General features: G+C 46.8%; 2 pseudogenes; both read right to left on the bottom strand.

Moving 5' to 3' along the window:
• Positions 1-14: 14 nt before the first annotated feature.
• On the bottom strand, positions 15-10,554 carry LOC121467707 (annotated as a pseudogene).
• A 303-nt stretch (positions 10,555-10,857) lies between these two features.
• Positions 10,858-24,454, bottom strand: LOC121467715 (annotated as a pseudogene).
• Positions 24,455-24,680: the final 226 nt, after the last annotated feature.

Raw genomic sequence — 24,680 nt, 5'->3', positions numbered from 1 at the left:
GCAAGCTGGCTTGTTTAACCATGCGAGCACAATGGTGGAGTCTGTCCAGCAGAAGAGTTCGGTTGTGAGTATTGGCATACTCGGAAGAACACTTGCTGCCATTTCAGCAAGTAACAAGGCCCCGCAAAGCTCTAATCTGGGAAGCGATACCGTTTTTACCAGCGCAACTCGCGCCTTTGCAGTGAGAAGGTGCACCATAGTCGTATGCCCCACTTCCACTCGTACATAGATCGCAGCACCGTATGCCGTTTGAGACGCGTCACAAAAACCGTGATGCTCGAGGCAGAATAGTTTTGTAGAAAGCTCTGCATTTCACACACAGATCACTAGGAAGTTCGTCGTCCCACCCCTGGTCCTGCAGCCAAATCTCCTGCATGAAGATTTTCGCACGCACTACGAAGGGCGCGAGCCACCCTGCAGGGTCAAACAATTTGGCAATTTGTGACAGAACCTGGCGTTTTTTAAGGGACGATTCATCGGAAACCCAGCGGAGTTGAGGGCACTTTGTAGCTCTTGAATCGAGAGCCGAGCGTCTTCTTTAGAGTCGGCGCCAGCTATGATATCATCTACATACATAAAATGACGAATGACATTACTCGCTTTAGGATGGCTGTGTTGTACGTCAGTTGCCAGTTGTTGAAGCACGCGAATGGCCAGGTACGGAGCGCAATTGACTCCAAAGGTGACTGTTTTCAACTCGAACTCTCGGATGTCCCCATCAGGATTACGGAACAATATCCGCTGGAAAGGCGTGTGCTTCGGATCTACCCAGATCTGCCCGATACATCTTTTCAATATCGGCGCTAAACACGTATTGAAAATACCGCCACTTTAGGATTTGAATGGTAAGGTCGGACTGTAAGACTGGGCCAGCATGAAGGATATCATTTAAACTGGTCCTATTCGCAGAAGGACGGGATGCGTTGAATACTACGCGCAGCTTTGTAGTAGTGCTCTCAGGCTTAAGTACGGCATGATGTGGAAGGTAGTAGCTGGCGAAATCGTGGGTAGGAAAGACCTCTCTCATATGGTTCAGATCCAGATATTCTTGAATCACTGAGTCGTATCGTATCTTTAGTGGAATGTCTCTTTTTAAGCGTTGCTCGTTTCTCAAAAATTGAGATAACGCAAAAGACCTGGAGTACCCTAACCCTGACCCTGGATGTTCCGGGTCGCGAAAAGGTAGGGTTACGACGTATCTGCCGTTCGCATCTCTCGTGGTCGTTCGGAGAAAATTCTCTTCGCAGACGGAATCGGATTCCTTTACCAACTTTATTGGTAGATCCTCCACCTCCCAGAATTTGGTGAGGATTTTATCTAAGCCATTGTCGTACGCTTGGGAAATTTGCGTAGAGAAGGTGGTATCTGACTCTGGGTGGAAGCGGATACTGGCCCAGTGAGCACCCACCCGAAAATTGTTTCTTGTCCAAGGAGGGAGCCACATATGTTTGTTTTTGCCCCATTTAGAGAACCGAAGGCAGAATGTCGGCTCCTATCAGAACATCTATCTGTGCGCTCTCATAAAACTTCGGATCCGCCAATGGTAAATCGGGAAGATTTCGAAGAAAGTCTTGCGGAATTGGGTAGGAAGGCAGATTCCCTGCCAGTTGAGGAAGGACATAGACTGACGTCTCTAACTGCAGAGCGGGCCTACTTGGAGATCTGATTGTAAAATGACAGAGCTTCTTGGACTGAGCGGACACTGTCTGATTTAAGCCTGAGACTTGGGCTTGGACGACTTGGAAGATTGAACAGACGCTCTGTCACAAATGTTGCTTCGGATCCTGAGTCGATAAGGGCACGAGCTTGGAAATTCGAACCCAGGTGGCAAATATTTATGATGGCTGTCCCCAGCAGAACCGATCTTGCACTTGACGCAAAACAGACTTGCACTCCCGACTGGTCATCGGAAGCGGCTGAGCCTTCTGTCGAAGTTGCTGGTCGTGACATGGGAACATCAGGCCGACTTGGAGAGCTGGCAAAAGGGTTGCTTCGGTGCAGCAGCGTATGGTGTCGACTGCGGCAGGTGAAGCAGCTGTGGGTGCTTGTGCAGTCCCAAAACTGGTGCCCTCGGGCAAAGCAGTTCAAGCACAATTGCATGTTTCGGATATAGGCGGCCCGCTCGTCTACTGTCATTTGGAGGAAACGTGGACAAGTGCGTATAGGGTGGCTTTCCCTTGAGCACAGATCGCAACGTCTCGGTTTCGGAACTATCTTAGTCTCATAAGAATTTATTTTGCTTAAAGACCCGCTAGCGTTCGTTGCTTTGGACTGCGAATGACTTGACCTAGAAGGTCGCACGTCATCTATGGCCTCGAGGGTTCGATGGCGCTCAGTGAGAAAGGTGTTCAGGTCAACCCATTTTGGAATTGCGACTTTATCGTGCAAGGACTGCTCCCATAAGGAAAGTGTAAGCTTGGGGAGCTTTGACGAACACATTTAGACAAGAATGCAGTCCCAATCTGTAATCAGGATTCCGGACAGTTCCAAGGCGTTCAGACAGCCTTGAATCGTAGTTTGCAGTTCCTTTAGAGCTGCCCCAGATTCTTGCGAAATCGACTGGAGGTTGAAGAGGATTTTAAGCTGGCTATTTACTAGCAATCGCTTGTTGTCGACCCGCTCAGTTAGGTTATCCCAAGCTGAGCGAAAGCCATCGTTGGTGAGAGGGGAATTTGCGATTATGGCATGCGCGTCACCGCTCGTTTAAGCGTTTAAGTGGAACAGCTTTTCCACAGGCGTGAGCCTTGGATTATTTATATATATCGCTGTAAAAAGGTCCCGGAAAGTGGGCCAGCGTAGGTAATCGCCTGAGAAAACCTCTGTGTCGCACGGAGGCAGCCGACAGCCAGAGGAGATATAGTTCTGGGCAGGGGCTTGAGCTTGAGCTGGCGGAGCTGTTACCTGTTGGATTATATCTGTGAGCTGAGCGGCGTATCTCTCATACACTGTATAACAGTAGTTATACTTTGACTTGAGAATGGGCAATGTGGACGCTGCATCCTCGCCTGCTGCCGTAATGCACTCTGAGCATACGTCGAACTCTTTTTCCACCTTGTCCCATAACACTCGGACTTGCTCCCCACGGATTTGGAGCATGGAAACGCTTGGAGTTTCGTTCCCAGGAGTGTTGGTTCTGCTTTCGAGATCGCTTAGACGATCTGAGACCGCAATGAACTTATTTAAAGCCAACTCGTAAGCAGTTGAAGCCATTTTTTGTATGGATCGAGTCACCCTTGAACTGGAAGTAGCGGGCTTGGCGTTTGGACTTAATGAACTTGGAGTTTTTGGCGTAGCCGGCTTCACCACGATGCTTGGTGGGCTCTTGGAGCTTTTGGCGAGAGCGTGGAATTGGTTTTGCTCAAGGGGGAAGCAGATACCTTTTTCTTATCGTCTACACCGGGCATGCTAAGACCAAAAAACGCTCGCGAATAGCTGTGGATCTCGCCACACTATGTTTGTGGCAGTTAGGATGAAAAAAATGCGGAATTGTAGGTATGTGGAATTGGATTGGAATGCAACACGCTACTTGCAAAAATATATTTTTTTGAGTATGCGGAATTGTAGGTATGTGGAACGAATGGAATGGGACACGCTCCTTGAATAGTGTTAGTTTTGAGTTTTTGTGGACTCGGACTTTTCCGGAATGTTGGATTGGAATTGGAATTTTTCAATTAACCAGGCGAGAAAAAAACAAATATGCGGAATTGTAGGTGTTGAACTATTGGAATTGGACACGCTACTTGAAAAGTGTTATTTTTGAGTTTTTGTGGACTCGGACTTTTCCGGAATGTTGGATTGGAATTGGAATTTTTCAATTACCCAGTCGAGAAAAAACAAATATTGATTTTTGTGCATAAGCCTCCTTTTTCTTTTTTCACCTCCGCCCATGAAAAATAGTATTTCGGAGTTTTTATGGACTCGGGCTTTTCCGGAATGTTGGAATTGGAATTTGAATTTTTCAATTACCGAGACGAGGAAAAAAAACAAACATTGATTTTGTGCATAAGCCTCCTGTTTCTTTTTGCACCTCCGCCCATGAAAAATAGTATATCGGAGTTTTTTTTATGGACTCGGGCGTTTTCGGAATATTGGAATTGGAATTTTTCAATTAACCAGACGAGAAAGAAAACAAATATTGATGAAAATTTAATACTATTTTGTATTAACAACGCGAAAACTTTGTGAACGCAGTAGTTCGAGACGATTTTAATTTGCGAAATATTGTGAAACTATGTCGAAAGCGCGACGAAAAGGAGTGGCTACGATGACGTTCGATGGATCATTAACAATTATATTTCAATAATTTCTCTTAGAACCTAATTTATGCTACGGTGGCGAGAGACGGGGCGAATTCGCAAGAGCGAACAGACGAAAGCTTTATTGGCTCCCGTTCGTCGTCCCACCCCTGGTCCTGCAGCCAAATCTCCTGCATGAAGATTTTCGCACGCACTACGAAGGGCGCGAGCCACCCTGCAGGGTCAAACAATTTGGCAATTTGTGACAGAACCTGACGTTTTTTAAGGGACGATTCATCGGATAATTCGGGCGGAACAAAGAAATATTCATCAGATGTGGCTTTCCAACGGACACCGAGCGTTTTTGCCGTGCTTTCGGCATCGATCTCCAGAAAATCGGAGCGCAGGAGATGGTCACTCGGAATGTGAGCCAAAATATCCTTATGATTGGACGTCCATTTTCTCAATGGAAACCCAGCGGAGTTGAGGGCACTTTGTAGCTCTTGAATCGAGAGCCGAGCGTCTTCTTTAGAGTCGGCGCCAGCTATGATATCATACATACATAAAATGACGAATGACATTACTCGCTTTAGGATGGCTGTGTTGTACGTCAGTTGCCAGTTGTTGAAGCACGCGAATGGCCAGGTACGGAGCGCAATTGACTCCAAAGGTGACTGTTTTCAACTCGAACTCTCGGATGTCCCCATCAGGATTACGGAACAATATCCGCTGGAAAGGCGTGTGCTTCGGATCTACCCAGATCTGCCCGATACATCTTTTCAATATCGGCGCTAAACACGTATCGAAAATACCGCCACTTTAGGATTTGAATGGTAAGGTCGGACTGTAAGACTGGGCCAGCATGAAGGATATCATTTAAACTGGTCCTATTCGCAGAAGGATGGGATGCGTTGAATACTACGCGCAGCTTTGTAGTAGTGCTCTCAGGCTTAAGTACGGCATGATGTGGAAGGTAGTAGCTGGCGAAATCGTGGGTAGGAAAGACCTCTCTCATATGGTTCAGATCCAGATATTCTTGAATCACTGAGTCGTATCGTATCTTTAGTGGAATGTCTCTTTTTAAGCGTTGCTCGTTTCTCAAAAATTGAGATAACGCAAAAGACCTGGAGTACCCTAACCCTGACCCTGGATGTTCCGGGTCGCGAAAAGGTAGGGTTACGACGTATCTGCCGTTCGCATCTCTCGTGGTCGTTCGGAGAAAATTCTCTTCGCAGACGGAATCGGATTCCTTTACCAACTTTATTGGTAGATCCTCCACCTCCCAGAATTTGGTGAGGATTTTATCTAAGCCATTGTCGTACGCTTGGGAAATTTGCGTAGAGAAGGTGGCTATCTGACTCTGGGTGGAAGCGGATACTGGCCCAGTGAGCACCCACCCGAAAATTGTTTCTTGTCCAAGGAGGGAGCCACATATGTTTCTTTTTGCCCCATTTAGGAGAACCGAAGGCAGAATGTCGGCTCCTATCAGAACATCTATCTGTGCGCTCTCATAAAACTTCGGATCCGCCAATGGTAAATCGGGAAGATTTCGAAGAAAGTCTTGCGGAATTGGGTAGGAAGGCAGATTCCCTGCCAGTTGAGGAAGGACATAGGCTGACGTCTCTAACTGCAGAGCGGGCCTACTTGGAGATCTGATTGTAAAATGACAGAGCTTCTTGGACTGAGCGGATACTGTCTGATTTAAGCCTGAGACTTGTGCTTGGACGACTTGGAAGATTGAACAGACGCTCTGTCACAAATGTTGCTTCGGATCCTGAGTCGATAAGGGCACGAGCTTGGAAATTCGAACCCAGGTGGCAAATATTTATGATGGCTGTCCCCAGCAGAACCGATCTTGCACCTGACGCAAAACAGACTTGCACTCCCGACTGGTCATCGGAAGCGGCTGAGCCTTCTGTCGAAGTTGCTGGTCGTGACATGGGAACATCAGGCCGACTTGAAGGGCTGGCAAAGGGTTGCTTCGATGCAGCATCGTATGGTGTCGACTGCGACAGGTGAAGCAGCTGTTGGTGCTTGTGCAGTCCCGAAGCTGGTGCCCTCGGGCAAAGCAGTTCAAGCACAATTGCATGTTTCGGATATAGGCGGCCCGCTCGTCTACTGTCATTTGGAGGAAACGTGGACAAGTGCGTATAGGGTGGCTTTCCCTTGAGCACAGATCGCAACGTCTCGGTTTCGGAACTATCTTAGTCTCATAAGAATTTATTTAGCTTAAAGACCCGCTAGCGTTTGTTGCTTTGGACTGCGAATGACTTGACCCAGAAGGTCGCACGTCATCTTTGGCCTCGAGGGTTCGATGGCGCTCAGTGAGAAAGGTGTTAAGGTCAACCCATTTTGGAATTGCGACTTTATCGTGCAAGGACTGCTCCCATAAGGAAAGTGTAAGCTTGGGGAGCTTTGACGAACACATTTAGACAAGAATGCAGTCCCAATCTGTAATCAGGATTCCGGACAGTTCCAAGGCGTTCAGACAGCCTTGAATCGTAGTTTGCAGTTCCTTTAGAGCTGCCCCAGATTCTTGCGAAATCGACTGGAGGTTGAAGAGGATTTTAAGCTGGCTATTTACTAGCAATCGCTTGTTGTCGACCCGCTCAGTTAGGTTATCCCAAGCTGAGCGAAAGCCATCGTTGGTGAGAGGGGAATTTGCGATTATGGCATGCGCGTCACCGCTCGTTTTAGCGTTTAAGTGGAACAGCTTTTCCACAGGCGTGAGCCTTGGATTATTTATATATATCGCTGTAAAAAGGTCCCGGTAATCGCTTGAGAAAACCTCTGTGTCGCACGGAGGCAGCCGACAGCCAGAGGAGATATAGTTCTGGGCAGGGGCTTGAGCTTGAGCTGGCGGAGCTGTGCCCTGTTGGATTATATCTGTGAGCTGAGCGACGTATCTCTCATACACTGTATAACAGTAGTTATACTTTGACTTGAGAATGGGCAATGTGGACGCTGCATCCTCGCCTGCTGCCGTAATGCACTCTGAGCATACGTCGAACTCTTTTTCCACTTGTCCCATAACACTCGGACTTGCTCCCCACGGATTTGGAGCATGGAAACGCTTGGAGTTTCGTTCCCAGGAGTGTTGGTTCTGCTTTCGAGATCGCTTAGACGATCTGAGACCGCAATGAACTTATTTAAAGCCAACTCGTAAGCAGTTGAAGCCATTTTTTGTATGGATCGAGTCACCCTTGAACTGGAAGTAGAGGGCTTGGCGTTTGGACTTAATGAACTTGGAGTTTTTGGCGTAGCCGGCTTCACCACGATGCTTGGTGGGCTCTTGGAGCTTATGGCGAGAGCGTGGAATTGGTTTTGCTCAAGGGGGAAGCAGATACCTTTTTCTTATCGTCTACACCGGGCATGCTAAGACCAAAAAACGCTCGCGAATAGCTGTGGATCTCGCCACACTATGTTTTTGGCAGTTAGGATGAAAAAATGCGGAATTGTAGGTATGTGGAATTGGATTGGAATGCAACACGCTACTTGCAAAAATATATTTTTTTGAGTATGCGGAATTGTATGTATGTGGAACGATTGGAATGGGACACGCTCCTTGAATAGTGTTATTTTTGAGTTTTTGTGGACTCGGACTTTTCCGGAATGTTGGATTGGAATTGGAATTTTTCAATTAACCAGGCGAGAAAAAAAACAAATATGCGGAATTGTAGGTGTTGAACGATTGGAATTGGACACGCTACTTGAAAAGTGTTATTTTTGAGTTTTTGTGGACTCGGACTTTTCCGGAATGTTGGATTGGAATTGGAATTTTTCAATTACCCAGTCGAGAAAAAAGAAATATTGATTTTTGTGCATAAGCCTCCTGTTCCTTTTTGCACCTCCGCCCATGAAAAATAGTATTTCGTAGTTTTTATGGACTCGGGCTTTTCCGGAATGTTGAAATATTGGAATTTGAATTTTTCAATTACCCAGACGATTTTGATTTTGTGCATAAGCCTCCTGTTTCTTTTTTGCACCTCCGCCCATGAAAAATAGTATATCGGAGTTTTTTTATGGACTCGGGCGTTTTCGGAATATTGGAATTGGAATTTTTCAATTAACCAGACGAGAAAAAAAACAAATATTGATGAAAATTCAATACTATTTTGTATTAACAACGCGAAAACTTTGTGAACGCAGTAGTTCGAGACGATTTTAATTTTCGAAATATTGTGAAACTATGTCGAAAGCGCGACGAAAAGGAGTGGCTACGATGACGTTCGATGGATCATTAACAATTATATTTCAATAATTTCTCTTAGAACCTAACTTATGCTACGGTGGCGAGAGACGGGGCGAATTCGCAAGAGCGAACAGACGAAAGCTTTATTGGCGCCCGTTCGTCGTCCCACCCCTGGTCCTGCAGCCAAATCTCCTGCATGAAGATTTTCGCACGCACTACGAAGGGCGCGAGCCACCCTGCAGGGTCAAACAATTTGGCAATTTGTGACAGAACCTGGCGTTTTTTAAGGGACGATTCATCGGATAATTCGGGCGGAACAAAGAAATATTCATCAGATGTGGCTTTCCAACGGACACCGAGCGTTTTTGCCGTGCTTTCGGCATCGATCTCCAGAAAATCGGAGAGCAGGAGATGGTCACTCGGAATGTGAGCCAAAATATCCTTATGATTGGACGTCCATTTTCTCAATGGAAACCCAGCGGAGTTGAGGGCACTTTGTAGCTCTTGAATCGAGAGCCGAGCGTCTTCTTTAGAGTCGGCGCCAGCTATGATATCATACATACATAAAATGACGAATGACATTACTCGCTTTAGGATGGCTGTGTTGTACGTCAGTTGCCAGTTGTTGAAGCACGCGAATGGCCAGGTACGGAGCGCAATTGACTCCAAAGGTGACTGTTTTCAACTCGAACTCTCGGATGTCCCCATCAGGATTACGGAACAATATCCGCTGGAAAGGCGTGTGCTTCGGATCTACCCAGATCTGCCCGATACATCTTTTCAATATCGGCGCTAAACACGTATTGAAAATACCGCCACTTTAGGATTTGAATGGTAAGGTCGGACTGTAAGACTGGGCCAGCATGAAGGATATCATTTAAACTGGTCCTATTCGCAGAAGGACGGGATGCGTTGAATACTACGCGCAGCTTTGTAGTAGTGCTCTCAGGCTTAAGTACGGCATGATGTGGAAGGTAGTAGCTGGCGAAATCGTGGGTAGGAAAGACCTCTCTCATATGGTTCAGATCCAGATATTCTTGAATCACTGAGTCGTATCGTATCTTTAGTGGAATGTCTCTTTTTAAGCGTTGCTCGTTTCTCAAAAATTGAGATAACGCAAAAGACCTGGAGTACCCTAACCCTGACCCTGGTTGTTCCGGGTCGCGAAAAGGTAGGGTTACGACGTATCTGCCGTTCGCATCTCTCGTGGTCGTTCGGAGAAAATTCTCTTCGCAGACGGAATCGGATTCCTTTACCAACTTTATTGGTAGATCCTCCACCTCCCAGAATTTGGTGAGGATTTTATCTAAGCCATTGTCGTACGCTTGGGAAATTTGCGTAGAGAAGGTGGCTATCTGACTCTGAGTGGAAGCGGATACTGGCCCAGTGAGCACCCACCCGAAAATTGTTTCTTGTCCAAGGAGGGAGCCACATATGTTTGTTTTTGCCCCATTTAGGAGAACCGAAGGCAGAATGTCGGCTCCTAACAGAACATCTATCTGTGCGCTCTCATAAAACTTCGGATCCGCCAATGGTAAATCGGGAAGATTTCGAAGAAAGTCTTGCGGAATTGGGTAGGAAGGCAGATTCCCTGCTAGTTGAGGAAGGACATAGGCTGACGTCTCTAACTGCAGAGCGGGCCTACTTGGAGATCTGATTGTAAAATGACAGAGCTTCTTGGACTGAGCGGATACTGTCTGATTTAAGCCTGAGACTTGGGCTTGGACGACTTGGAAGATTGAACAGACGCTCTGTCACAAATGTTGCTTCGGATCCTGAGTCGATAAGGGCACGAGCTTGGAAATTCGAACCCAGGTGGCCAATATTTATGATGGCTGTCCCCAGCAGAACCGATCTTGCACCTGACGCAAAACAGACTTGCACTCCCGACTGGTCATCGGAAGCGGCTGAGCCTTCTGTCGAAGTTGCTGGTCGTGACATGGGAACATCAGGCCGACTTGAAGGGCTGGCAAAAGGGTTGCTTCGATGCAGCAGCGTATGGTGTCGACTGCGACAGGTGAAGCAGCTGTTGGTGCTTGTGCAGTCCCGAAGCTGGTGCCCTCGGGCAAAGCAGTTCAAGCACAATTGCATGTTTCGGATATAGGCGGCCCGCTCGTCTACTGTCATTTGGAGGAAACGTGGACAAGTGCGTATAGGGTGGCTTTCCCTTGAGCACAGATCGCAACGTCTCGGTTTCGGAACTATCTTAGTCTCATAAGAATTTATTTAGCTTAAAGACCCGCTAGCGTTCGTTGCTTTGGACTGCGAATGACTTGACCCAGAAGGTCGCACGTCATCTTTGGCCTCGAGGGTTCGATGGCGCTCAGTGAGAAAGGTGTTAAGGTCAACCCATTTTGGAATTGCGACTTTATCGTGCAAGGACTGCTCCCATAAGGAAAGTGTAAGCTTGGGGAGCTTTGACGAACACATTTAGATAAGAATGCAGTCCCAATCTGTAATCAGGATTCCGGACAGTTCCAAGGCGTTCAGACAGCCTTGAATCGTAGTTTGCAGTTCCTTTAGAGCTGCCCCAGATTCTTGCGAAATCGACTGGAGGTTGAAGAGGATTTTAAGCTGGCTATTTACTAGCAATCGCTTGTTGTCGACCCGCTCAGTTAGGTTATCCCAAGCTGAGCGAAAGCCATCGTTGGTGAGAGGGGAATTTGCGATTATGGCATGCGCGTCACCGCTCGTTTTAGCGTTTAAGTGGAACCGCTTTTCCACAGGCGTGAGCCTTGGATTATTTATATATATCGCTGTAAAAAGGTCCCGGTAATCGCTTGAGAAAACCTCTGTGTCGCACGGAGGCAGCCGACAGCCAGAGGAGATATAGTTCTGGGCAGGGGCTTGAGCTTGAGCTGGCGGAGCTGTGCCCTGTTGGATTATATCTGTGAGCTGAGCGGCGTATCTCTCATACACTGTATAACAGTAGTTATACTTTGACTTGAGAATGCTGCCGTAATGCACTCTGAGCATACGTCGAACTCTTTTTCCACTTTGTCCCATAACACTCGGACTTGCTCCCCACTGATTTGGAGCATGGAAACGCTTGGAGTTTCGTTCCCAGGAGTGTTGGTTCTGCTTTCGAGATCGCTTAGACGATCTGAGACCGCAATGAACTTATTTAAAGCCAACTCGTAAGCAGTTGAAGCCATTTTTTGTATGGATCGAGTCACCCTTGAACTGGAAGTAGAGGGCTTGGCGTTTGGACTTAATGAACTTGGAGTTTTTGGCGTAGCCGGCTTCACCACGATGCTTGGTGGGCTCTTGGAGCTTATGGCGAGAGCGTGGAATTGGTTTTGCTCAAGGGGGAAGCAGATACCTTTTTCTTATCGTCTACACCGGGCATGCTAAGACCAAAAAACGCTCGCGAATAGCTGTGGATCTCGCCACACTATGTTTTTGGCAGTTAGGATGAAAAATGCGGAATTGTAGGTATGTGGAATTGGAATGGAATGGAACACGCTACTTGCAAAAATATATTTTTGGAGTATGCGGAATTGTAGGTATGTGGAACGATTGGAATGGGACATGCTCCTTGAAAAGTGTTAGTTTTGAGTTTTTGTGGACTCTGACTTTTCCGGAATGTTGGATTGGAATTGGAATTTTTCAATTAACCAGGCGAGAAAAAAACAAATATGCGGAATTGTAGGTGTTGAACGATTGGAATTGGACACGCTACTTGAAAAGTGTTATTTTTGAGTTTTTGTGGACTCGGACTTTTCCGGAATGTTGGATTGGAATTGGAATTTTTCAATTACCCAGTCGAGAAAAAACAAATATTGATTTTTGTGCATAAGCCTCCTGTTCCTTTTTGCACCTCCGCCCATGAAAAATAGTATTTCGTAGTTTTTATGGACTCGGGCTTTTCCGGAATGTTGAAATATTGGAATTTGAATTTTTCAATTACCCAGACGATTTTGATTTTGTGCATAAGCCTCCTGTTTCTTTTTGCACCTCCGCCCATGAAAAATAGTATATCGGAGTTTTTTTATGGACTCGGGCGTTTTCGGAATATTGGAATTGGAATTTTTCAATTAACCAGACGAGAAAAAAAACAAATATTGATGAAAATTCAATACTATTTTGTATTAACAACGCGAAAACTTTGTGAACGCAGTAGTTCGAGACGATTTTAATTTGCGAAATATTGTGAAACTATGTCGAAAGCGCGACGAAAAGGAGTGGCTACGATGACGTTCGATGGATCATTAACAATTATATTTCAATAATTTCTCTTAGAACCTAACTTATGCTACGGTGGCGAGAGACGGGGCGAATTCGCAAGAGCGAACAGACGAAAGCTTTATTGGCGCCCGTTCGTCGTCCCACCCCTGGTCCTGCAGCCAAATCTCCTGCATGAAGATTTTCGCACGCACTACGAAGGGCGCGAGCCACCCTGCAGGGTCAAACAATTTGGCAATTTGTGACAGAACCTGGCGTTTTTTAAGGGACGATTCATCGGATAATTCGGGCGGAACAAAGAAATATTCATCAGATGTGGCTTTCCAACGGACACCGAGCGTTTTTGCCGTGCTTTCGGCATCGATCTCCAGAAAATCGGAGCGCAGGAGATGGTCACTCGGAATGTGAGCCAAAATATCCTTATGATTGGACGTCCATTTTCTCAATGGAAACCCAGCGGAGTTGAGGGCACTTTGTAGCTCTTGAATCGAGAGCCGAGCGTCTTCTTTAGAGTCGGCGCCAGCTATGATATCATACATACATAAAATGACGAATGACATTACTCGCTTTAGGATGGCTGTGTTGTACGTCAGTTGCCAGTTGTTGAAGCACGCGAATGGCCAGGTACGGAGCGCAATTGACTCCAAAGGTGACTGTTTTCAACTCGAACTCTCGGATGTCCCCATCAGGATTACGGAACAATATCCGCTGGAAAGACGTGTGCTTCGGATCTACCCAGATCTGCCCGATACATCTTTTCAATATCGGCGCTAAACACGTATTGAAAATACCGCCACTTTAGGATTTGAATGGTAAGGTCGGACTGTAAGACTGGGCCAGCATGAAGGATATCATTTAAACTGGTCCTATTCGCAGAAGGACGGGATGCGTTGAATACTACGCGCAGCTTTGTAGTAGTGCTCTCAGGCTTAAGTACGGCATGATGTGGAAGGTAGTAGCTGGCGAAATCGTGGGTAGGAAAGACCTCTCTCATATGGTTCAGATCCAGATATTCTTGAATCACTGAGTCGTATCGTATCTTTAGTGGAATGTCTCTTTTTAAGCGTTGCTCGTTTCTCAAAAATTGAGATAACGCAAAAGACCTGGAGTACCCTAACCCTGACCCTGGATGTTCCGGGTCGCGAAAAGGTAGGGTTACGACGTATCTGCCGTTCGCATCTCTCGTGGTCGTTCGGAGAAAATTCTCTTCGCAGACGGAATCGGATTCCTTTACCAACTTTATTGGTAGATCCTCCACCTCCCAGAATTTGGTGAGGATTTTATCTAAGCCATTGTCGTACGCTGCTGAAGGTGGCTATCTGACTCTGAGTGGAAGCGGATACTGGCCCAGTGAGCACCCACCCGAAAATTGTTTCTTGTCCAAGGAGGGAGCCACATATGTTTGTTTTTGCCCCATTTAGGAGAACCGAAGGCAGAATGTCGGCTCCTAACAGAACATCTATCTGTGCGCTCTCATAAAACTTCGGATCCGCCAATGGTAAATCGGGAAGATTTCGAAGAAAGTCTTGCGGAATTGGGTAGGAAGGCAGATTCCCTGCCAGTTGAGGAAGGACATAGGCTGACGTCTCTAACTGCAGAGCGGGCCTACTTGGAGATCTGATTGTAAAATGACAGAGCTTCTTGGACTGAGCGGATACTGTCTGATTTAAGCCTGAGAGCCTTGGGCTTGGACGACTTGGAAGATTGAACAGACGCTCTGTCACAAATGTTGCTTCGGATCCTGAGTCGATAAGGGCACGAGCTTGGAAATTCGAACCCAGGTGGCCAATATTTATGATGGCTGTCCCCAGCAGAACCGATCTTGCACCTGACGCAAAACAGACTTGCACTCCCGACTGGTCATCGGAAGCGGCTGAGCCTTCTGTCGAAGTTGCTGGTCGTGACATGGGAACATCAGGCCGACTTGAAGGGCTAGCAAAAGGGTTGCTTCGATGCAGCAGCGTATGGTGTCGACTGCGGCAGGTGAAGCAGCTGTTGGTGCTTGTGCAGTCCCGAAGCTGGTGCCCTCGGGCAAAGCAGTTCAAGCACAATTGCATGTTTCGGATATAGGCGGCCCGCTCGTCTACTGTCATTTGGAGGAAACGTGGACAAGTGCGTATAGGGTGGCTTTCCCTTGAGCACAGATCGCAACGTCTCGGTTTCGGAACTATCTTAGTCTCATAAGAATTTATTTTGCTTAAAGACCCGCTAGCGTTCGTTGCTTTGGACTGCGAATGACTTGACCCAGAAGGTCGCACGTCATCTTTGGCCTCGAGGGTTCGATGGCGCTCAGTGAGAAAGGTGTTAAGGTCAACCCATTTTGGAATTGCGACTTTATCGTGCAAGGACTGCTCCCATAAGGAAAGTGTAAGCTTGGGGAGCTTTGACGAACACAATTAGACAAGAATGCAGTCCCAATCTGTAATCAGGATTCCGGACAGTTCCAAGGCGTTCAGACAGCCTTTAATCGTAGTTTGCAGTTCCTTTAGAGCTGCCCCAGATTCTTGCGAAATCGACTGGAGGTTGAAGAGGATTTTAAGCTGGCTATTTACTAGCAATCGCTTGTTGTCGACCCGCTCAATTAGGTTATCCCAAGCTGAGCGAAAGCCATCGTTGGTGAGAGGGGAATTTGCGATTATGGCATGCGCGTCACCGCTCGTTTTAGCGTTTAAGTGGAACCGCTTTTCCACAGGCGTGAGCCTTGGATTATTTATATATATCGCTGTAAAAAGGTCCCGGAAAGTGGGCCAGCGTAGGTAATCGCTTGAGAAAACCTCTGTGTCGCACGGAGGCAGCCGACAGCCAGAGGAGATATAGTTCTGGGCAGGGGCTTGAGCTTGAGCTGGCAGAGCTGTGCCCTGTTGGATTATATCTGTGAGCTGAGCGGCGTATCTCTCATACACTGTATAACAGTAGTTATATTTTGACTTGAGAATGGGCAATGTGGACGCTGCATCCTCGCCTGCTGCCGTAATGCACTCTGAGCATACGTCGAACTCTTTTTCCACTTTGTCCCATAACACTCGGACTTGCTCCCCACTGATTTGGAGCATGGAAACGCTTGGAGTTTCGTTCCCAGGAGTGTTGGTTCTGCTTTCGAGATCGCTTAGACGATCTGAGACCGCAATGAACTTATTTAAAGCCAACTCGTAAGCAGTTGAAGCCATTTTTTGTATGGATCGAGTCACCCTTGAACTGGAAGTAGAGGGCTTGGCGTTTGGACTTAATGAACTTGGAGTTTTTGGCGTAGCCGGCTTCACCACGATGCTTGGTGGGCTCTTGGAGCTTTTGGCGAGAGCGTGGAATTGGTTTTGCTCAAGGGGGAAGCAGATACATTTTTCTTAACGTCTACACCGGGCATGCTAAGACCAAAAAACGCTCGCGAATAGCTGTGGATCTCGCCACACTATGTTTTTGGCAGTTAGGATGAAAAATGCGGAATTGTAGGTATGTGGAATTGGAATGGAATGGAACACGCTACTTGCAAAAATATATTTTTTGGAGTATGCGGAATTGTAGGTATGTGGAACGATTGGAATGGGACATGCTCCTTGAAAAGTGTTAGTTTTGAGTTTTTGTGGACTCTGACTTTTCCGGAATGTTGGATTGGAATTGGAATTTTTCAATTAACCAGGCGAGAAAAAAAACAAATATGCGGAATTGTAGGTGTTGAACGATTGGAATTGGACACGCTACTTGAAAAGTGTTATTTTTGAGTTTTTGTGGACTCGGACTTTTCCGGAATGTTGGATTGGAATTGGAATTTTTCAATTGCCCAGTCGAGAAAAAACAAATATTGATTTTTGTGCATAAGCCTCCTTTTTCTTTTTTCACCTCCGCCCATGAAAAATAGTATTTCGGAGTTTTTATGGACTCGGGCTTTTCCGGAATGTTGGAATTGGAATTTGAATTTTTCAATTACCGAGACGAGGAAAAAAACAAACATTGATTTTGTGCATAAGCCTCCTGTTTCTTTTTGCACCTCCGGAGTTTTTTTATGGACTCGGGCGTTTTCGGAATATTGGAATTGGAATTTTTCAATTAACCAGACGAGAAAAAAAAAACAAATATTGATGAAAATTTAATACTATTTTGTATTAACAACGCGAAAACTTTGTGAACGCAGTAGTTCGAGACGATTTTAATTTGCGAAATATTGTGAAACTATGTCGAAAGCGCGACGAAAAGGAGTGGCTACGTTCGATGGATCACTAACAATTATATTTCAATAATTTCTCTTAGAACCTAACTTATGCTACGGTGGCGAGAGACGGGGCGAATTCGCAAGAGCGAACAGACGAAAGCTTTATTGGCTCCCGTTCGTCGTCCCACCCCTGGTCCTGCAGCCAAATCTCCTGCATGAAGATTTTCGCACGCACTACGAAGGGCCCGAGCCACCCTGCAGGGTCAAACAATTTGGCAATTTGTGACAGAACCTGGCGTTTTTTAAGGGACGATTCATCGGATAATTCGGGCGGAACAAAGAAATATTCATCAGATGTGGCTTTCCAACGGACACCGAGCGTTTTTGCCGTGCTTTCGGCATCGATCTCCAGAAAATCGGAGCGCAGGAGATGGTCACTCGGAATGTGAGCCAAAATATCCTTATGATTGGACGTCCATTTTCTCAATGGAAACCCAGCGGAGTTGAGGGCACTTTGTAGCTCTTGAATCGAGAGCCGAGCGTCTTCTTTAGAGTCGGCGCCAGCTATGATATCATCTACATACATAAAATGACGAATGACATTACTCGCTTTAGGATGGCTGTGTTGTACGTCAGTTGCCAGTTGTTGAAGCACGCGAATGGCCAGGTACGGAGCGCAATTGACTCCAAAGGTGACTGTTTTCAACTCGAACTCTCGGATGTCCCCATCAGGATTACGGAACAATATCCGCTGGAATGGCGTGTGCTTCGGATCTACCCAGATCTGCCCGATACATCTTTTCAATATCGGCGCTAAACACGTATTGAAAATACCGCCACTTTAGGATTTGAATGGTAAGGTCGGACTGTAAGACTGGGCCAGCATGAAGGATATCATTTAAACTGGTCCTATTCGCAGAAGGACGGGATGCGTTGAATACTACGCGCAGCTTTGTAGTAGTGCTCTCAGGCTTAAGTACGGCATGATGTGGAAGGTAGTAGCTGGCGAAATCGTGGGTAGGAAGGACCTCTCTCATATGGTTCAGATCCAGATATTCTTGAATCACTGAGTCGTATCGTATCATTAGTGGAATGTCTCTTTTTAAGCGTTGCTCGTTTCTCAAAAATTGAGATAACGCAAAAGACCTGGAGTACCCTAACCCTGACCCTGGATGTTCCGGGTCGCGAAAAGCTAGGGTTACGACGTATCTGCCGTTCGCATCTCTCGTGGTCGTTCGGAGAAAATTCTCTTCGCAGACGGAATCGGATTCCTTTACCAACTTTATTGGTAGATCCTCCACCTCCCAGAATTTGGTGAGGATTTTATCTAAGCCATTGTCGTACGCTTGGGAAATTTACGTAGAGAAGGTGGTATCTGACTCTGGGTGGAAGCGGATACTGGCCCAGTGAGCACCCACCCGAAAATTGTTTCTTGTCCAAGGAGGGAGCCACATATGTTTGTTTTTGCCCCATTTAGAGAACCGAAGGCAGAATGTCGGCTCCTATCAGAACATCTATGTGTGCGCTCTCATAAAACTTCGGATCCGCCAATGGTAAATCGGGAAGATTTCGAAGAAAGTCTTGTGGAATTGGGTAGGAAGGCAGATTCCCTGCCAGTTGAGGAAGGACATAGGCTGAAGTCTCTAACTGCAGAGCGGGCCTACTTGGAGATCTGATTGTAAAATGACAGAGCTTCTTGGACTGAGCGGACACTGTCTGATTTAAGCCTGAGACTTGGGCTTGGACGACTTGGAAGATTGAACAGACGCTCTGTCACAAATGTTGCTTCGGATCCTGAGTCGATAAGGGCAAGAGCTTGGAAATTCGAACCCAGGTGGCAAATATTTATGATGGCTGTCCCCAGCAGAACCGATCTTGCACCTGACGCAAAACAGACTTGCACTCCCGACTGGTCATCGGAAGCGGCTGAGCCTTCTGTCGAAGTTGCTGGTCGTGACATGGGAATATCAGGCCGACTTGAAGGGCTGCCAAAAGGGTTGCTTCGGTGCAGCAGCGTATGGTGTCGACTGCGGCAGGTGAAGCAGCTGTGGGTGCTTGTGCAGTCCCGAAGCTGGTGCCCTCGGGCAAAGCAGTTCAAGCACAATTGCATGTTTCGGATATAGGCGGCCCGCTCGTCTACTGTCATTTGGAGGAAACGTGGACAAGTGCGTATAGGGTGGCTTTCCCTTGAGCACAGATCGCAACGTCTCGGTTTCGGAACTATCTTAGTCTCATAAGAATTTATTTTGCTTAAAGACCCGCTAGCGTTCGTTGCTTTGGACTGCGAATGACTTGACTCAGAAGGTCGCACGTCTTCTATGGCCTCGAGGGTTCGATGGCGCTCAGTGAGAAAGGTGTTCAGGTCAACCCATTTTGGAATTGCGACTTTATCGTGCAAGGACTGCTCCCATAAGGAAAGTGTAAGCTTGGGGAGCTTTGACGAACACATATAGACAAGAATGCAGTCCCAATCTGTAATCAGGATTCAGGACAGTTCCAAGGCGTTCAGACAGCCTTGAATCGTAGTTTGCAGTTCCTTTAGAGCTGCCCCAGATTCTTGCGAAATCGACTGGAGGTTGAAGAGGATTTTAAGCTGGCTATTTACTAGCAATCGCTTGTTGTCGACCCGCTCAGTTAGGTTATCCCAAGCTGAGCGAAAGCCATCGTTGGTGAGAGGGGAATTTGCGATTATGGCATGCGCGTCACCGCTCGTTTAAGCGTTTAAGTGGAACAGCTTTTCCACAGGCGTGAGCCTTGGATTATTTATATATATCGCTGTAAAAAGGTCCCGGAAAGTGGGCCAGCGTAGGCAATCGCTTGAGAAAACCTCTGTGTCGCACGGAGGCAACCGACAGCCAGAGGAGATATAGTTCTGGGCAGGGGCTTGAGCTTGAGCTGGCGGAGCTGTGCCCTGTTGGATTATATCTGTGAGCTGAGCGGCGTTTCTCTCATACACTGTATAACAGTAGTTATACTTTGACTTGAGAATGGGCAATGTGGACGCTGCATCCTCGCCTGCTGCCGTAATGCACTCTGAGCATACGTCGAACTCTTTTTCCACCTTGTCCCATAACACTCGGACTTGCTCCCCACGGATTTGGAGCATGGAAACGCTTGGAGTTTCGTTCCCAGGAGTGTTGGTTCTGCTTTCGAGATCGCTTAGACGATCTGAGACCGCAATGAACTTATTTAAAGCCAACTCGTAAGCAGTTGAAGCCATTTTTTGTATGGATCGAGTCACCCTTGAACTGGAAGTAGCGGGTTTGGCGTTTGGACTTAATGAACTTGGAGTTTTTGGCGTAGCCGGCTTCACCACGATGCTTGGTGGGCTCTTGGATCTTTTGACGAGAGCGTGGAATTGGTTTTGCTCAAGGGGGAAGCAGATACCTTTTACTAATCGTCTCCACCGGGCATGCTAAGACCAAAAAACGCTCGCGAATAGCTGTGGAACTCGCCACACTATATTTGTGGCAGTTAGGATGAAAAAATGCGGAATTGTAGGTATGTGGAATTGGATTGGAATGGAACACGCTACTTGCAAAAATATATTTTTTTGAGTATGCGGAATTGTAGGTATGTGGAACGATTGGAATGGGACACGCTCCTTGAAAAGTGTTATTTTTGAGTTTTTGTGGACTCGGACTTTTCCGGAATGTTGGATTGGAATTGGAATTCTCAATTACCCAGTCGAGAAAAAACAAATATTGATTTTTGTGCATAAGCCTCCTGTTTCTTTTTGCACCTCCGCCCATGAAAAATAGTATTTCGGAGTTTTTATGGACTCGGGCTTTTCCGGAATGTTGGAATTGGAATTTGAATTTTTCAATTACCCAGACGAGGAAAACAACAAACATTGATTTTGTGCATAAGCCTCCTGTTTCTTTTTGCACCTCCGCCCATGAAAAATAGTATATCGGAGTTTTTTTTTATGGACTCGGGCGTTTTCGGAATATTGGAATTGGAATTTTTCAATTAACCAGACGAGAAAGAAAACAAATATTGATGAAAATTTAATACTATTTTGTATTAACAACGCGAAAACTTTGTGAACGCAGTAGTTCGAGACGATTTTAATTTGCGAAATATTGTGAAACTATGTCGAAAGCGCGACGAAAAGGAGTGGCTACGATGACGTTCGATGGATCACTAACAATTATATTTCAATAATTTCTCTTAGAACCTAACTTATGCTACGGTGGCGAGAGACAGGGCAAATTCGCAAGAGCGAACAGACGAAAGCTTTATTGGCTCCCGTTCGTCGTCCCACCCCTGGTCCTGCAGCCAAATCTCCTGCATGAAGATTTTCGCACGCACTACGAAGGGCGCGAGCCACCCTGCAGGGTCAAACAATTTGGCAATTTGTGACAGAACCTGGCGTTTTTTAAGGGACGATTCATCGGATAATTCGGGCGGAACAAAGAAATATTCATCAGATGTGGCTTTCCAACGGACACCGAGCGTTTTTGCCGTGCTTTCGGCATCGATCTCCAGAAAATCGGAGCGCAGGAGATGGTCACTCGGAATGTGAGCCAAAATATCCTTATGATTGGACGTCCATTTTCTCAATGGAAACCCAGCGGAGTTGAGGGCACTTTGTAGCTCTTGAATCGAGAGCCGAGCGTCTTCTTTAGAGTCGGCGCCAGCTATGATATCATCTACATACATAAAATGACGAATGACATTACTCGCTTTAGGATGGCTGTGTTGTACGTCAGTTGCCAGTTGTTGAAGCACGCGAATGGCCAGGTACGGAGCGCAATTGACTCCAAAGGTGACTGTTTTCAACTCGAACTCTCGGATGTCCCCATCAGGATTACGGAACAATATCCGCTGGAAAGGCGTGTGCTTCGGATCTACCCAGATCTGCCCGATACATCTTTTCAATATCGGCGCTAAACACGTATTGAAAATACCGCCACTTTAGGATTTGAATGGTAAGGTCGGACTGTAAGACTGGGCCAGCATGAAGGATATCATTTAAACTGGTCCTATTCGCAGAAGGACGGGATGCGTTGAATACTACGCGCAGCTTTGTAGTAGTGCTCTCAGGCTTAAGTACGGCATGATGTGGAAGGTAGTAGCTGGCGAAATCGTGGGTAGGAAAGACCTCTCTCATATGGTTCAGATCCAGATATTCTTGAATCACTGAGTCGTATCGTATCTTTAGTGGAATGTCTCTTTTTAAGCGTTGCTCGTTTCTCAAAAATTGAGATAACGCAAAAGACCTGGAGTACCCTAACCCTGACCCTGGATGTTCCGGGTCGCGAAAAGGTAGGGTTACGACGTATCTGCCGTTCGCATCTCTCGTGGTCGTTCGGAGGAAATTCTCTTCGCAGACGGAATCGGATTCCCTTACCAACTTTATTGGTAGATCCTCCACCTCCCAGAATTTGGTGAGGATTTTATCTAAGCCATTTTCGTACGCTTGGGAAATTTGCGTAGAGAAGGTGGCTATCTGACTCTGGGTGGAAGCGGATACTGGCCCAGTGAGCACCCACCCGAAAATTGTTTCTTGTCCAAGGAGGGAGCCACATATGTTTGTTTTTGCCCCATTTAGAGAACCGAAGGCAGAATGTCGGCTCCTATCAGAACATCTATGTGTGCGCTCTCATAAAACTTCGGATCCGCCAATGGTAAATCGGGAAGATTTCGAAGAAAGTCTTGTGGAATTGGGTAGGAAGGCAGATTCCCTGCCAGTTGAGGAAGGACATAGGCTGAAGTCTCTAACTGCAGAGCGGGCCTACTTGGAGATCTGATTGTAAAATGACAGAGCTTCTTGGACTGAGCGGACACTGTCTGATTTAAGCCTGAGACTTGGGCTTGGACGACTTGGAAGATTGAACAGACGCTCTGTCACAAATGTTGCTTCGGATACTGAGTCGATAAGGGCACGAGATTGGAAATTCGAACCCAGGTGGCAAATATTTATGATGGCTGTCCCCAGCAGAACCGATCTTGCACCTGACGCAAAACAGACTTGCACTCCCGACTGGTCATCGGAAGCGGCTGAGCCTTCTGTCGAAGTTGCTGGTCGTGACATGGGAACATCAGGCCGACTTGAAGGGCTGGCAAAAGGGTTGCTTCGGTGCAGCAGCGTATGGTGTCGACTGCGGCAGGTGAAGCAGCTGTGGGTGCTTGTGCAGTCCCGAAGCTGGTGCCCTCGGGCAAAGCAGTTCAAGCACAATTGCATGTTTCGGATATAGGCGGCCCGCTCGTCTACTGTCATTTGGAGGAAACGTGGACAAGTGCGTATAGGGTGGCTTTCCCTTGAGCACAGATCGCAACGTCTCGGTTTCGGAACTATCTTAGTCTCATAAGAATTTATTTTGCTTAAAGACCCGCTAGCGTTCGTTGCTTTGGACTGCGAATGACTTGACTCAGAAGGTCGCACGTCATCTATGGCCTCGAGGGTTCGATGGCGCTCAGTGAGAAAGGTGTTCAGGTCAACCCATTTTGGAATTGCGACTTTATCGTGCAAGGACTGCTCCCATAAGGAAAGTGTAAGCTTGTGGAGCTTTGACGAACACATATAGACAAGAATGCAGTCCCAATCTGTAATCAGGATTCCGGACAGTTCCAAGGCGTTCAGACAGCCTTGAATCGTAGTTTGCAGTTCCTTTAGAGCTGCCCCAGATTCTTGCGAAATCGACTGGAGGTTGAAGAGGATTTTAAGCTGGCTATTTACTAGCAATCGCTTGTTGTCGACCCGCTCAGTTAGGTTATCCCAAGCTCAGCGAAAGCCATCGTTGGTGAGAGGGGAATTTGCGATTATGGCATGCGCGTCACCGCTCGTTTTAGCGTTTAAGTGGAACAGCTTTTCCACAGGCGTGAGCCTTGGATTATTTCTATATCGCTGTAAAAAGGTACCGGAAAGTGGGCCAGCGTAGGCAATCGCTTGAGAAAACCTCTGTGTCGCACGGAGGCAACCGACAGCCAGAGGAGATATAGTTCTGGGCAGGGGCTTGAGCTTGAGCTGGCGGAGCTGTGCCCTGTTGGATTATATCTGTGAGCTGAGCGGCGTTTCTCTCATACACTGTATAACCGTAGTTATACTTTGACTTGAGAATGGGCAATGTGGACGCTGCATCCTCGCCTGCTGCCGTAATGCACTCTGAGCATACGTCGAACTCTTTTTCCACCTTGTCCCATAACACTCGGACTTGCTCCCCACGGATTTGGAGCATGGAAACGCTTGGAGTTTCGTTCCCAGGAGTGTTGGTTCTGCTTTCGAGATCGCTTAGACGATCTGAGACCGCAATGAACTTATTTAAAGCCAACTCGTAAGCAGTTGAAGCCATTTTTTGTATGGATCGAGTCACCCTTGAACTGGAAGTAGAGGGCTTGGCGTTTGGACTTAATGAACTTGGAGTTTTTGGCGTAGCCGGCTTCACCACGATGCTTGGTGGGCTCTTGGAGCTTATGGCGAGAGCGTGGAATTGGTTTTGCTCAAGGGGGAAGCAGATACCTTTTTCTTATCGTCTACACCGGGCATGCTAAGACCAAAAAACGCTCGCGAATAGCTGTGGATCTGAGACCGCAATGAACTTATTTAAAGCCAACTCGTAAGCAGTTGAAGCCATTTTTTGTATGGATCGAGTCACCCTTGAACTGGAAGTAGCGGGTTTGGCGTTTGGACTTAATGAACTTGGAGTTTTTGGCGTAGCCGGCTTCACCACGATGCTTGGTGGGCTCTTGGAGCTTTTGACGAGAGCGTGGACTTGGTTTTGCTCAAGGGGGAAGCATATACCTTTTTCCTATCGTCTCCACCGGGCATGCTAAGACCAAAAAACGCTCGCGAATAGCTGTGGATCTCGCCACACTATATTTGTGGCAGTTAGGATGAAAAAAATGCGGAATTGTAGGCATGTGGAATTGGATTGGAATGGAACACGCTACTTGCAAAAATATATTTTTTTGAGTATGC

The sequence above is a fragment of the Drosophila elegans genome, unplaced genomic scaffold (assembly GCF_018152505.1).
Source record: "Drosophila elegans isolate 14027-0461.03 unplaced genomic scaffold, ASM1815250v1 contig_524, whole genome shotgun sequence".
Taxonomy (NCBI): domain Eukaryota; kingdom Metazoa; phylum Arthropoda; class Insecta; order Diptera; family Drosophilidae; genus Drosophila; species Drosophila elegans.
This window is presented reverse-complemented; position numbering and strand designations above follow the sequence as displayed.